The 12,940-nt window shown below is 37.0% G+C and overlaps 1 protein-coding gene across 5 annotated transcripts in view; it reads left to right on the top strand.

Moving 5' to 3' along the window:
• Positions 1-12,940, top strand: part of Prelid2 (PRELI domain containing 2) — a 396,128-nt gene that overhangs the window by 244,254 nt on the left and 138,934 nt on the right. For 3 of the 5 annotated variants that reach the window (XR_010041653.1, XR_010041651.1, XR_010041655.1), the window contains one exon: positions 12,782-12,876. The exons of the other annotated variants lie outside the window; for them this stretch is intronic. The gene's annotated coding sequence lies outside the window, so the exon portion shown is untranslated. The remainder of the gene's footprint in view (positions 1-12,781; positions 12,877-12,940) is intronic. 5 annotated transcript variants of the gene reach the window in all.

The raw sequence follows: 12,940 nt of genomic DNA, 5'->3' as shown, positions 1-12,940 counted from the left end.
TTGTCATGTTTCTGGTTTCTTTCAGACAGGTGTGTCTGAGGGGTCTCTGGCCCTCTCTGTATTGCTTAGGGTCTTTCCAAAATGTGCTGACTGGAGTTTTGCTGCCCTTCCCAAGTTGCTGTTATCTGAGGAACATGCAGGTATGCAGGGATGGTGCAGCCTGGCCTCTAGCCTCTGAACCAGTTGACCTGCAATGTCCTTCAGTGGCTTTGGTTGTACTTTGTGGACCTCAGAGTCGTGACCTTTTGGTCTTTGGTTATTGGGTCCCAACCAGAGGTGTAGCTCAGACCCAGCAGATTCCACCAGTCCTCTCTGTGCCAGGGGCGGCTGACTAACAGTCATGGCACTGGGCTCTGTCCAACTCCAAATGTCCTCCAGCCAGGGACAGCAGCTGTAAGACCCAATCTCCAGTACTCACGGGGAATCAATACAGCTTTTCCTCTTCACTCCACCCTGCGCCTCATCCTCCCACCAAGGGCTTGAGGCTCAACAATTGCTATTATCAGCGGCTGTGGCTTCAGCTTGACCTTGAATTGCCTGACTCTATGGTGTGCCCAGTGCAGTGTGGACCAGTCTCAGTCAGTGCACAGGGCTCCAGCCCTCCACTTGTGTGTTTTTCCTTCCTCCACAGATGTAGATTCTAGCTTGATGTGGTTTTTCCACATCTAGATCAGCATCCTGCCTCTTCAGAAAACTGTGTGGTGCCTGGCTTTGGCCAGGCGCATGGTCCTCTCTGTGGCCTCCTTTGGCATGGGGCCCTGGACCCAATTTTCAGTACTCACCAAGAGCCAATAAAGCTCTCCCCCTTAGCTCCACTCTAGATTGCGTCATATCTTCCTGTCAAGGGCCCGGGACTCATTGATTCTCGTTATTGGCAGCTGCGGCTTCAGCACGACTTTGGATTGTCCTACTTTATAGCGCACCTAGCACAACATGGAACAGGTCTCAGTGAACGTGTTGGGCTACAGACCTCCATCCATGCTTTTCCTTCCTCTTCCTAATTTTATTTTTCCCTTTGGTTTCCTCCTGACTTAATAAAAATTATCCAGTCATCTGGCCCTCTCTATACTGTCAAATTCTAGTATCTGAGCTGCTTTCCCTACAGAGACTCTCCATCTAGCCACCTATCAAGCTGCCATTTTTCCAGAGCTGAAAGGAAAGATCTTTTAAAAATAACAAAGAATCAGGAAATAACAGTTCAGCAACTACAAGATGATGCAAAGAAAAACAACTTAAGATTGATAGGGATAAATGATAAAGAAGGAGACAACACAAATGATATTAAAAGGCTAATTATAGAAGTAATAGCTGAAAATTTCCCAAACATGAGAATGGAAACTGACATACAGATCAGTGAAGCATATAGAACTCCAAATAGCCATAATCAATATAAAACTATAACCAGACATATAATAATCACCATCCCAGAAGTCCAACATAAGAATAGAATAATAAAAGCTGTTAGAGAGAAAAGATAGATCACCTATAAAGGAAAACCTATTAGAATCACAGCAGGAGAATTGAAGTTAAGAAGAGCATGGAGTGAAGTACTTCAGATCCTAAAGAAAAATGACTTCCAATGCAGACTGATGTACTCTGCAACACTGTCCTGCAAAATGGATGGAGAAATAAGATTCTTCCATGACAAAGAACAGATGAAGAACTTCAAGAGCACCAAAGCAACCCAGCAAAGAATACTGAAAGACAATCTAGATAGACATAGGATAAAACCACTAAGCAAGGCAGAGTGGAAAGGTAAAGATGTGACAGCAAAAAGATAACATGTCAACAATAAACCAATATATAACAGTTATAACCATTAATGTAAATGGCATCAATTCACCAGTTAAAAGAAATAGACTGGCAGAATGGGTCAAGAAACAGCATCCAACCATATCCTGTCTACAAGAAACCCATCTAACACAAAAGGAAACTCATAGACTGAAAGTTAAAAGATGGAAAAAAATACTTCATGCAACAGGAAACCAGAAAAAAGCAGGGGTAGCTTTTCTGTTTGCAGACACTGTGAACTTCAAACCAAGAATGATCCAAAGAGATAAAGAAGGGCACTACACACGAGTTAGGTGAAAACTTCAAGAGGAATGGAAAGCAACCTTAAATATATATGCACCAAATTTTAGAGTACCCAGCTATACAAAACAAGTATTAACAGAAATGAAAAATCAAATATGCAGTAACAGAATTATAACAGGAGACCTTAACATGCCATTAACACAAAGGGACAGATCAAGCAGACAGAAAATCAGCAAAGAAATAACAGAACTGAATCACACCTGTGAACAAATGGACTTGGTAGACGTATACAGAGTGTTCCACCCAACAGAATTAGAGTATACATTATTCTCAACAGTACTTGGGGGAGTCTCTAAAATAGACTATATAATAGCCCACAGAACATACTTAAGAAAATGCAAAACAATTGAATTTATTGCATGTATGTTATCAGATCATAAAACCATGATATTAGAAATTAATGATAAAAGAAACTGCAAAACCCCCACAAACACATGGAAATTGAATAATGCACTCTTGAGCAATTAGTGGGTCATAGAAGAAATTAAAAAATACCTACAAACAAATGAAAATACAAATATAGCTTACCAGAATCTGTGGAATGCAATGAAAACAGTCCTCAAAGGAAAATTTATTGCAGTGAATTCCCACATGAGGAAAACAGTGAACACAAATAAACAGCCTGATGCTACACCTCAAACATCTAGAAAAAGAAGAGCAAGTCAAGCCCAAAGCCAAAAGAAGGAGGAAATTATAAATATCAGAGCAGAAATTAATGCAATAGAGACTAAGAAAACAATCCAAAGAATCACTGAATCAAAGAGTTGGCTCTTTGAAACAATAACAAAAATTGATCAGCCCCTAACCAACCTTATTCAACAAAGGAAAGGAAAAACTGAAATTCATGCAATAAAGAATGAAAAGGGTGAAATCACTACAGACTTTGTGGAAATACAGATCATCAACACCTATTTTAAAAACCTCTACTTAATAACACAGAAGAAATGGACAGATTCCTAGAAACATGTGCACTACCAAAGCTGGGTCAAGAAGATGCAAAACTGCTGAATAACTCAATTTCTATTAATGAAGTTGAAAATGTAGTTAAATCTTTACCAACAAAGAAGAGGCCAGGCCCAGATGGATTCACTATGGAATTCTACAAGAAATACAAAGAAGACTTAATGCTGAAACTCCTTAAACTCTTCAATGAAATTGAAAGGGAAGCAGTTCTTCCTAACTCATTCCTGGAAGCAAATATTATTCTAGTACCAAAACCTGAGAAAGACCCAACTAAAAAAGAAACATACAGGCCAATCTTCCCAATGAACATAGATCCAAAAATTCTCAAAATATACTGGCAAACAGAATACAGCAAATCATCAAGAAGATTATACACCATGACCAAGTGGGATTCGTCCCAGGCATGCAGGGATGGTTCAACATATACAAGTAAATAAATGTAATCTACCATATCAACAAAGCCAAAAGTAAGAATCACATGATCATTTCTATAGAGGCAGAAAAACCTTTTGATAAATTCCAAACTATTTCATATGGTAAAGGCTATCTGTGGCAAAAAATGGCCAGCATCATAGTAAATGGCCAAACACTGAAAGCCTTTACCTTAAAATCAGGCACAAGACAAGGATTTCCATTATCAGTGCTCCTATTCAATGTAGTACTGGAAATACTAGCCAGAACAATTAGGTAAGAGAGAGAAATAAAAGGAGTAAGGATAGGAAAAGAGGAAGTTAAATTATTATTTTCAGGTAACATAATACTCCACATAGAAGACCCCCAAAACTCCATTGAAAGACTCCTAGATATAGTAAATAAATTCAGTAATGTAGCTGGATACAAAGTCAGTGCTCAAAAATCAATAGCATTCCTATACACTAACAACAAAATCACTGAGAAAGAAATAAGAGAAGCCACATCCTTAACAATAGCATTCAAAAAATGAAATTGGGAATTCATTAATTACCTAGAAATTAATCTAATGAAAGAAATAAAAGATCTACACATGCAAAATTATAATACCTTGAAAAAGAAATTGAAGAGGACCTCAGAAAATGGAAAGAAATTCTTTGTTCATGGGTAGGAAGAATAAATATTGTGAAAATGGCCATTCTCCCAAAATTGTTATACAGATTCAACGCAATTCCAATCAAAATACCACTAGCATACCTCATAGATCTAGAGAAATCACTCCTAAAATGCATCTGGATCTAGAAGAGACCTATAATAGCAAAGACAATTCTAACTAGCAAAAACAAGGCAAGAGGCATCACAATCCCTGACTTGAAGTTATACTACAAATCTACTGTAATAAAATCAACATGTACTGGAATAAAAACATACCTGGAGATCAATGGAATAGATTAGATGAGACACCACAAGTACAAACACACTCAGCCACCTCATCTTTGATAAAGGAGTGAAACACATGCACAGGAAGAATGATAGTCTCTTTAATAAATTGTCCTGGAGAAATTGGCTCTCCCTATGCCAAAAACTACTAAACCCAGGCCTGTCACTGTGTACTAAACTAAAGTCTAAATGGATCAAAGATCTAAATATTAAAACAGAAACACTGAATCTGTTGGAAGACAAAATAGGTAAAACTCTTGAAGACATAGGGTTAGATGGAGAATTCATCAACAAGAATCAAACTGCATGGAAATACTTCCCAGAACAATAACTGGGGTCATGTCTTATTAGCCAGTTTCTGCATGTTTGAAAGAAATCTCCAGCATAATGAAAAGAAGACCCACAAATTGGGAAAAAATCTTAGTGCACTTGCACCTCAGAAAAAGGACTTCTATCTATAACATATAAAAAATTTAAAAAATCAGATCCCTGATATTCAAAGATCCAGTCCAAAAATGTGCATCTGAGATGAATACACAGTTCTCAGATGATGAAATTCAAGTGAAAAATAAATACATGAAAAAATTAGTCATTAGGAATATGCAAATTAAAAGCACACTGAGATTCCATCTCACTCTTGAAAGAATAACTAGGATCAAGAAAACTACCAACAACAAATTTTGGAGAGGCTGTGGAAAAAAGGAACTCTTCTGCTCTGTTCTACATTGAGTGTAGACTGCTGCAACCACTGTGGAGGTCAGTCTGGAGATTCCTCAAAAAGCTGGGATTGGAAGTCCCATTTGACCCAGCTATTCCACATCTGGGCATATTCCCAGAACTGAAAACATCATAGCACAGTGATATATGTGCACCCATGTTTATAGAAGCAGAATTTCTAATACCAGATCTTGGAAACAATGTAAGTGCCTGTCAACTGAGGAATGGATTAAAAAAGATGTGATATTTTTCCAAAATGGAGTAATACTCAGCTATAAAGAATGATCACATTGAGATATTTATAAATAAATGGATGCAACTTGAGACCATAATCGTAAATGATGTAAATCAAACTCATATGTATAAATAATGTATAGTCTCCCAGTGTAAGAAATGGTAAGAGTACATAAGATTTTATGGCAATCATGGTTCCCTATTATTATTATTATTATTATTATTATTATTATTTGTCCACCATGATGCTCCCGCCTTGGAGCATGGTTCCCTATTATATTGCTTTAAAGTCTTATAATGTTTTCATTCATTGATTAGAATGGTTTTTCTCTGTTTTGTTTGATTTTATTATGTGGGATGGTATGAACAGCTACTTTGAAGAAAACAAGACATTATGGCCGCCATTGCTGTATTCATATCATCTTGCTTTGAAGTTCTACCTTACTTTTTTGTTCTTCTGTTTCCATTGGTTCTATCATGTTGTGTCTTACTGGATTTTAATATGTGTGATAGTTTAAACAAATTTTTCATGGAAAATTAGATATTATAGTATCCATTGTTCATTTTCTGTTGTTTGGTTTTGAATGTCCTGTAATACCTTCATTCTCGTGAGTGATTTTATGATATTTTGTTATGTTTGATATTATTGTGTGTGAAGGTATGCTCTACTATTTCAAAGAAAAGAGACATTATGGTAGCTACTGTTAATATCTGGTTGTCTTGTTGTGAAGTGTTGTATTGCTTACATTGTCCTGTTCTGATATGCTTTGTTCTGTCCTCTTTTTAAAACTTCTCTTTAAAATAAAAATAAAAGTTTCTAGCCATTGATGTATGGAGACCCACAAACTCCAGGCATGATAATATACATATTACACTTAGGTTTAATTATCATAACAAAACTATGGATAAAGAGAAAATCTTAAAGGCAAAGGAGAAAAATTACAGCAAAAATTCAAAAATTAACCAAAAGCAATGGAAACCCAGTGTTAATCATTGCCTTCCATTATCAAAGATAATCATTATTTTTAACATAAATTTTTATTATTTTCATAGTTCAAAAATATTTTTTAATCATCTGGTTATACCATTAGTGGATAGTGGACTCAATGCAGCACTATCTGAGTATTTTCGAGCACTATTTTGTGTTTAGCTGTAGAGATGACATAATAGCCCACCTTTTAAAAGGTCCAACAATATATTTTTGGATATGTCTATTTTGATATGTATAGTTGTAGCTGATTCTTGGATGTTTTTTTCTCACCATAAGTATAAGAGATTCAGGACAGTTATACATGGATTTACTGAACTAAAAGCTATGCATTCTTACAATGATTTTTTAAAAAAGTCATACACAACTTTAAATTTACCAGTTATACCCAGTTTCTTATCAAAATGACTGTTGAAACAATTTCTTTTCTCTAAAAGTGTATGAAAGTCCTTATTTTCAACATCCTAACACTTGATATTTGTGAAGGTAGAATTTTTGGTTTCCTGTGTGTGCAATAGCATCTGCTAGGACTTATTGTCAAAGATGCTTGTAATCAAATTTATTTAGAAATATTGATATCAAATGCCCTATTACTCTTTATCATATATATATGTGAAACTCAGATATTTGAGCTTCAAAAATATATGTGTGTGTGCATACATACACACACACATATATATGTATGACTTTGTTTCTGTATTCTATTCTATTTTAAAGACTGTTTATTGCATATGTGCCAATACATGAGGTCTCTATTACTATAGTTTTATAATAAGATTTACTATTGGTGTGAGGTTCTGAATTCTTTAATTTATATTCCAAAGTTGTCTTGAATACTCTTAACTTTATCTTTTCCAACTGAGTTTTCCATTTAGCATGAAACAGCTGTCTTTATCTTTTGATTTTCAATTTTTATAGAGATACTGTTCAAAGAAACCACTGTATACCATAAACAAACCCACAGCAGAGTGAGTACATTAAACACAGATCATATTTCTGGGGACTGTAGAGGGTGGTGAGGACCGGGGAGGCATGCTCTGTCCAAGGGGCACCAGCTCCTCAGATCCTCAGATCCTGCGAATTCTGCCACCTGGAAGGTATGTTAAGTACCAGTGGAAAAACAGAATTTAAGAGACTCTGGGAAGCTTTCAATATGGAAATTTCCATTTACTAAATGTTAGTTCAATTTTTTAGAGACAGCTTATTGGTATGCAGTTCAGACTTACTTGTACTCAACTCAGGCTGACCTTGAACTCATGGAGATCCTCCCATCTCAGACTCCAGAGTATTGGGATTCTATGTGTGCACCAATATGCCCTGCTACCAGCAGCTGGAGTTTGGATGAATCTACAGTGATGAGACAGAACCCTGCTCTCCCCTCCACTGAAACATCTAAATCCTGAAGAATTTTGCAACTACTCAGCTAATATACCAAGTGCCTACACTTTTTTGTTTTTTAGACAGCAGCTCGCTATGTAGCTCAGGTTATCCTCAAACTCATGACAATCTTCCTGCCTTAGCTTCCTGAGTGCTGCAATTGTAAGTTTGCACCACCATGTCCAGTTTAATTTTGATGCACGTGAAATATTATATAGACCAAAACAGAAAAAAATCTTGAAGGACCAATCTTTATACACTTTCTTGATATCAGATGTGAATAGTTTTCTTGTCACATTAGGCAGGGAATAAGAAGACTGAAGTGCAGAAGCTTGGTGGTAAATGTAAAACACTGAAGTACCATGGTTGGAAGCTTATCGGTGCATCCAGGTTATACTTCCCCAAGCCCCAAGACCCCCAAACAATTACTTATATGTGAGATATTTTAGCTCTGAGAACTCAAGATAGTTATCAGGGAATCTAACATGAGACACTTTAGCGAGAGCCCTCCAGATGGCAGAAGCAATGCATTTTACCTTTATTCACACCTGTGCACTCCCTGTCTCAGTTTGCCCTTCCCCCTCTGGTTTTCAAGCTGTGCTCTGACTTTTTGGAAGTAGGTTTTGTAGTAATTATCTCATTGTCTTCCATGTCCCTAGAACATTCAGTTTACAATATTTACATTTTGGCAATGGCATCTTAACATAATGTGACTAAAATTTTCTTCTCAAGATTTTATATGAAGTATTTTCTATCAGGTGCAGTTGCAAACCTGTTATGCAAGGACTATTGTAATTCCAGTCACGTGTTTCTGGAAAGAGCTATCTATTGCTTACAGATTTTGCTGTTCATTTCACTATTGATCCTCTTGAAGAATAGATTCTTAGGCCCAAGATCCCTTCTATTTCAGGACTAAGACAATGTCTAATATCTAAAACGTGGTCTTTTGCTGGTTTTACTAAAAAATCATATGGAAAAACCAAGCTTCCTTCAACTCGTGAACCAAGAAATGGTGAATATTAGTAATGTCCACATTTAATTTCATCACAGAACATGCTAGGACAAAGGTCAGGGCTGTTCTTTTTTCTGTTTCCTAGGTGCTGAGAAGGGTGTATGCTACTTAGAAGTTTTATTTATTAAAATGTATTATGCCACACATCACATAATAGTAACATGTAAGAATATATACAGGTTCTTCCTATCCTTATTGTTGTTGCTATAGAATCCATCTTACTCCAGACAGCTCTGTACAAAAGATAACATTATTTATGCACTTAAACAGATTCATGTCACTGACATCCTCTCTCACTTACTCAGAAAGCATTGTGACAGCTCACAAAATATAGTGATACCCATGACAGATATGATGCATGCTCCCTGTTGTAGTCAGGGGTTGTGAAGAGAACAATTAGAATCAAGACACAGAATTTATACTATTATTTATGATGGTCATCTAGAGTTTAACACAAGAAAGTGCAGGAAATCTGTCTACAGCACTAACACCAATGTCCCACATGAATCCAGATGAAAACCTAGAGCTCATGACAATGCCTCCCACAAGTCCAATTGGAGATCTAGAGCCCACGAGAAGGGCTCATGCCAGTCTGTTTTATGGATCTGCACTGGGAAGGCCCAAAGGTCAGCAGTGGAAACTAGAAAGTCTATGCCAGCAAGGTGAAGGAGTTGTGCTGGTAGATTGAGGGTTCTATGCTGGAACTGAGTAGTCATGCTCAAAATAAGAACCAAAACTTCCCTGAAAAATACCATGGTCATCCTCAACAACATGGAATCCCAAGCTCCTCCAATGGTAAGCACAGTTGAGTACATGCCAAGAAGCCAGCATGATGAGTTTCTTTTGGAGATTAAATGGCACATGTCATCCCTTCTGGAGCCAGGAAGTGATGCTCGGTGTAGGGACCAGAGCTCCCCAAAGTGAACCACAGCCACTCTTACCAACAAGGTCCCGAGCTCCTCCAATGACAGTGGTCCAATTCACACTGGGGAAGTAGTCATGATGAGCTTCTCTAGAGGAACCAATGGTTCAAACAGCAACATGAAGGGAACCCACAACACCTCACTCTTCTTCTCCATGTCTCTATTTATGCTGGCAACTTTTCTCAGGTGGAACATCTATTCTCAGCACATGCTGATTTAATTTGGCTGGCACTAAATTGACCACCAGTTTTTAACCCATAACACTTTCAAAGATATTACATTACATAGCGTGTATAGAGGACTAATAGTAAACATCCAAAATAATAAATAAATGCACTTAGATAACAATACAAGACTGAAAGAAAATTCAACAAAAGATTGAGGAGAGGGTGTCTGTGTGTATGTGAGGGTGGGTGTTGCCATAAACACTGCCTTGCATGTGCTGTAGTCATGGATTTCATTATTACATAAAAAGTGCCAGTGCATGTTTTCACGTCTATTTACTAGAGAACACAGTGAAATAGCTGAAGCCAGGTATCTCCCATTCTTCAGTGAAGTCACAGCATTTGGATCGCTACTATTGGTACTAATACTATGACTATTAGAACTAGCACTAGCAATGATAATACTGACAATTATGAAGCACTTCAATAATGCTATCATATTTGTGTCATTAAAGCAACATCCTTTTTTCCTATCTTTTCAAAGAGGTAGTTGGACGCAATGACCTCCATGTTTCTTTTCATTTTCTTTTCAAAAGAGAAGTGTGTTAAATCTTTTAGATCCTGGTGTGCTTTTGCCTTCTTAAACTGGATTCTTCTTTCAGTTGATTATTCATTATTCATTTCATCTTCAGAAACTTTTTTTTCCCTAACAGTTAAGTATGCAATTCACTTCTGAGAACTGCTTTCTTTGGCAGAATGAATCATGTCCCCATTCTGGGCAAGACCCTGGAATTTTTCCAAGAAGGAAACACAGTACTGAGAATATATGGACATAGCATAGAATACAAATAAAGGATGAACATTTAGAGTCTGAGATACTGGTTTTGAGTCCTGGTTCCAAGAATTGCCAGGCATGGGGCGCCAGAAAAGCACCTTGAACTTTTTGAGGTTGTATTTGCTTACTTGTAAAGTGTTGGCAATAGTAGTAACTATTTCATTGAATTTTACTGCAGTTCCAATGAGATGACACAAAAGTTATCTGTTATGTGTAGCCCAATATATGTTAGTGTTGCTATTATCATTTCAGTGCATCTGAAGACCTGTAGGATCAGTCATCTGTTCCTGGTCAGCTTTTGGTCTGAATTAAATGGGAAACATTCTAGTTAGAAGAGACTTTGTGTCTAAAAGTTGAGACTTGGCTTTTGTTTAGACTCTGTAAGTGATGGAGGTTCATTCTTTGCATGATTATTTCCTGCACTGAGCAGTTAACTTTTCCACTTATTGCTAGAATAACTTTGATAAAAATGATAGAATTTAAAAATAGTGAAAAAGAGCTTGGGAAGGGAATAAGGATGATTATCTCTTCTCCAAAAGAATTATTTGCTTTTAAAACTGTAATAATTCAGTAGTTCTGTAAGGCTACAGTTTGATCTCTGGGTTAATCTATTGAAAGTGCACATCTTCAAAAATTTAGGACCTTTGTCCCCTAAAAGAACTCTCAGGCAATTTTCTGTTGTTTTAAGTTGTGAAAGTCTGAAAGAATATTTTCATTCCCTTTAGATATGTATCTATCTCTTCTGGTGGATAGAAACAGCTGTCTAATGGCTGCCTAGCAACTTTGTTTAGTGGCTGAAGATGGGCTGTGCAGTGGTTTCATCTAGCAGAACACCCAAAGGCAATTAGAGAAGCAGTGTAATTACACAAGTTGGAAATAGGTCAGGATTTGGGACAAACACCCAGATGCTTGGGAGAGTAGCTGTGGGATTTAAAAGACCTTGGGATGAGAAGTTATTTGACTTGATGTGCCTGGGGGCTCTCTTTGTTTTGTTGTAAGTACTTATGCAGAAAGAGAGCAATTCTAGGAATACTCCTTAGACATGAGCTTAGGCAATGCTTGCAGTACAGATATCTAGATATGAGAATAAATGTATTTGAATTATTATGAGATAGATTTGTGTTTGATTAAAGATCTTACACTTCTTAGCTCCATGACCATGCAATAGTGTTCAATAGTTCTGAGTGTCAGTGTTTCTACTTCTACATTGGACACAACAGCATTAAACATGTAGAGTTTTAAGAATAAAATTAGATAATGAAATGATTAGTTTAGTGTTAGGCAACTGGGAAATTACTTATCAGGGTGTAATAAAATGCCAAGCTTCACCTCTCAGATATTATTACATCTCCTATTATGGCTCCTTTTTTTCCTTTAACTTTTCATTTCAAAGAATTCATACTATAGTTCAGTTACTGTGAGTCCACAGTGATTTATTTTACAACAGGTTTTGGAAATGTAGGTCCATGCTAGAGTTCTCCAGGTTATGGATACCATCCATAGGCATATGTACTAGATATATAATAGGGACTAAACTCTCTGTAATAGACAATTGATAATTTGTGGCCTGCCAGCTAGAGTAAGCATGACTCCCTAATTTTTTTTTCTTTTTTTTTTTTTTTTAACTCATGACCTCGCACTTGCCAGGCAGGTGCTGTACTACTGACAGAAAAGGTTTTGTGAACTTTCTAGCACAAAAGAACCTTGTGGGAAAAGAAAAGCTGGCTTCACTTTAGAGACTTAAGTTATTGAAGTGAGGTAAACATTTAAAGACGTATTGCAAGATAGAGACCAAAGAGAGAGTATTATTAATGGAACAGGCAAGGGACTTGGGCCACAAAGCCTTAAATCAAATCTTGAGTCTTCCATTTGGTTATTATGATCTCCATCCATGTGCAGTTCATCTTGACTGCTTACTTGACTGGATAAAGATGCTGTTGGAGGGGTGATGGGATTCTGAAGTCACTAACCTAATCAATTGGGTAACCACTGACGAAATCATAGCTGAGTGGGTTATTAGAAGGTGTGTCCAGTTGGAGGAGGTTAATCATAGGAGTATCACCCTTAACACTATATCTGGCCCCTGGCTCCCTCTTCTTTTTCTTTCCCTACTCTGCATTCCAGATGCCTTGAGTTGAGCAAGTTTCCTCTACTAGATCCTTCCATCATGATGTTTCTTCCCTAGAGTCAGACAGTCGTGCACTACAACCTCCGAAACTGTAAGCCAAACAAACTTTTTTCCTTTAAATTATGGATACTAGGTGTTTTCACCAATAGAAAACT

The sequence above is a fragment of the Cavia porcellus genome, unplaced genomic scaffold (assembly GCF_034190915.1).
Source record: "Cavia porcellus strain 051 isolate PalLab524CR breed Dunkin Hartley unplaced genomic scaffold, mCavPor4.1 scaffold_21, whole genome shotgun sequence".
Classification (NCBI taxonomy): domain Eukaryota; kingdom Metazoa; phylum Chordata; class Mammalia; order Rodentia; family Caviidae; genus Cavia; species Cavia porcellus.
The sequence above is the reverse complement of the archived record's forward strand: the minus strand, read 5'-3'. Positions and strand labels throughout refer to the sequence as shown.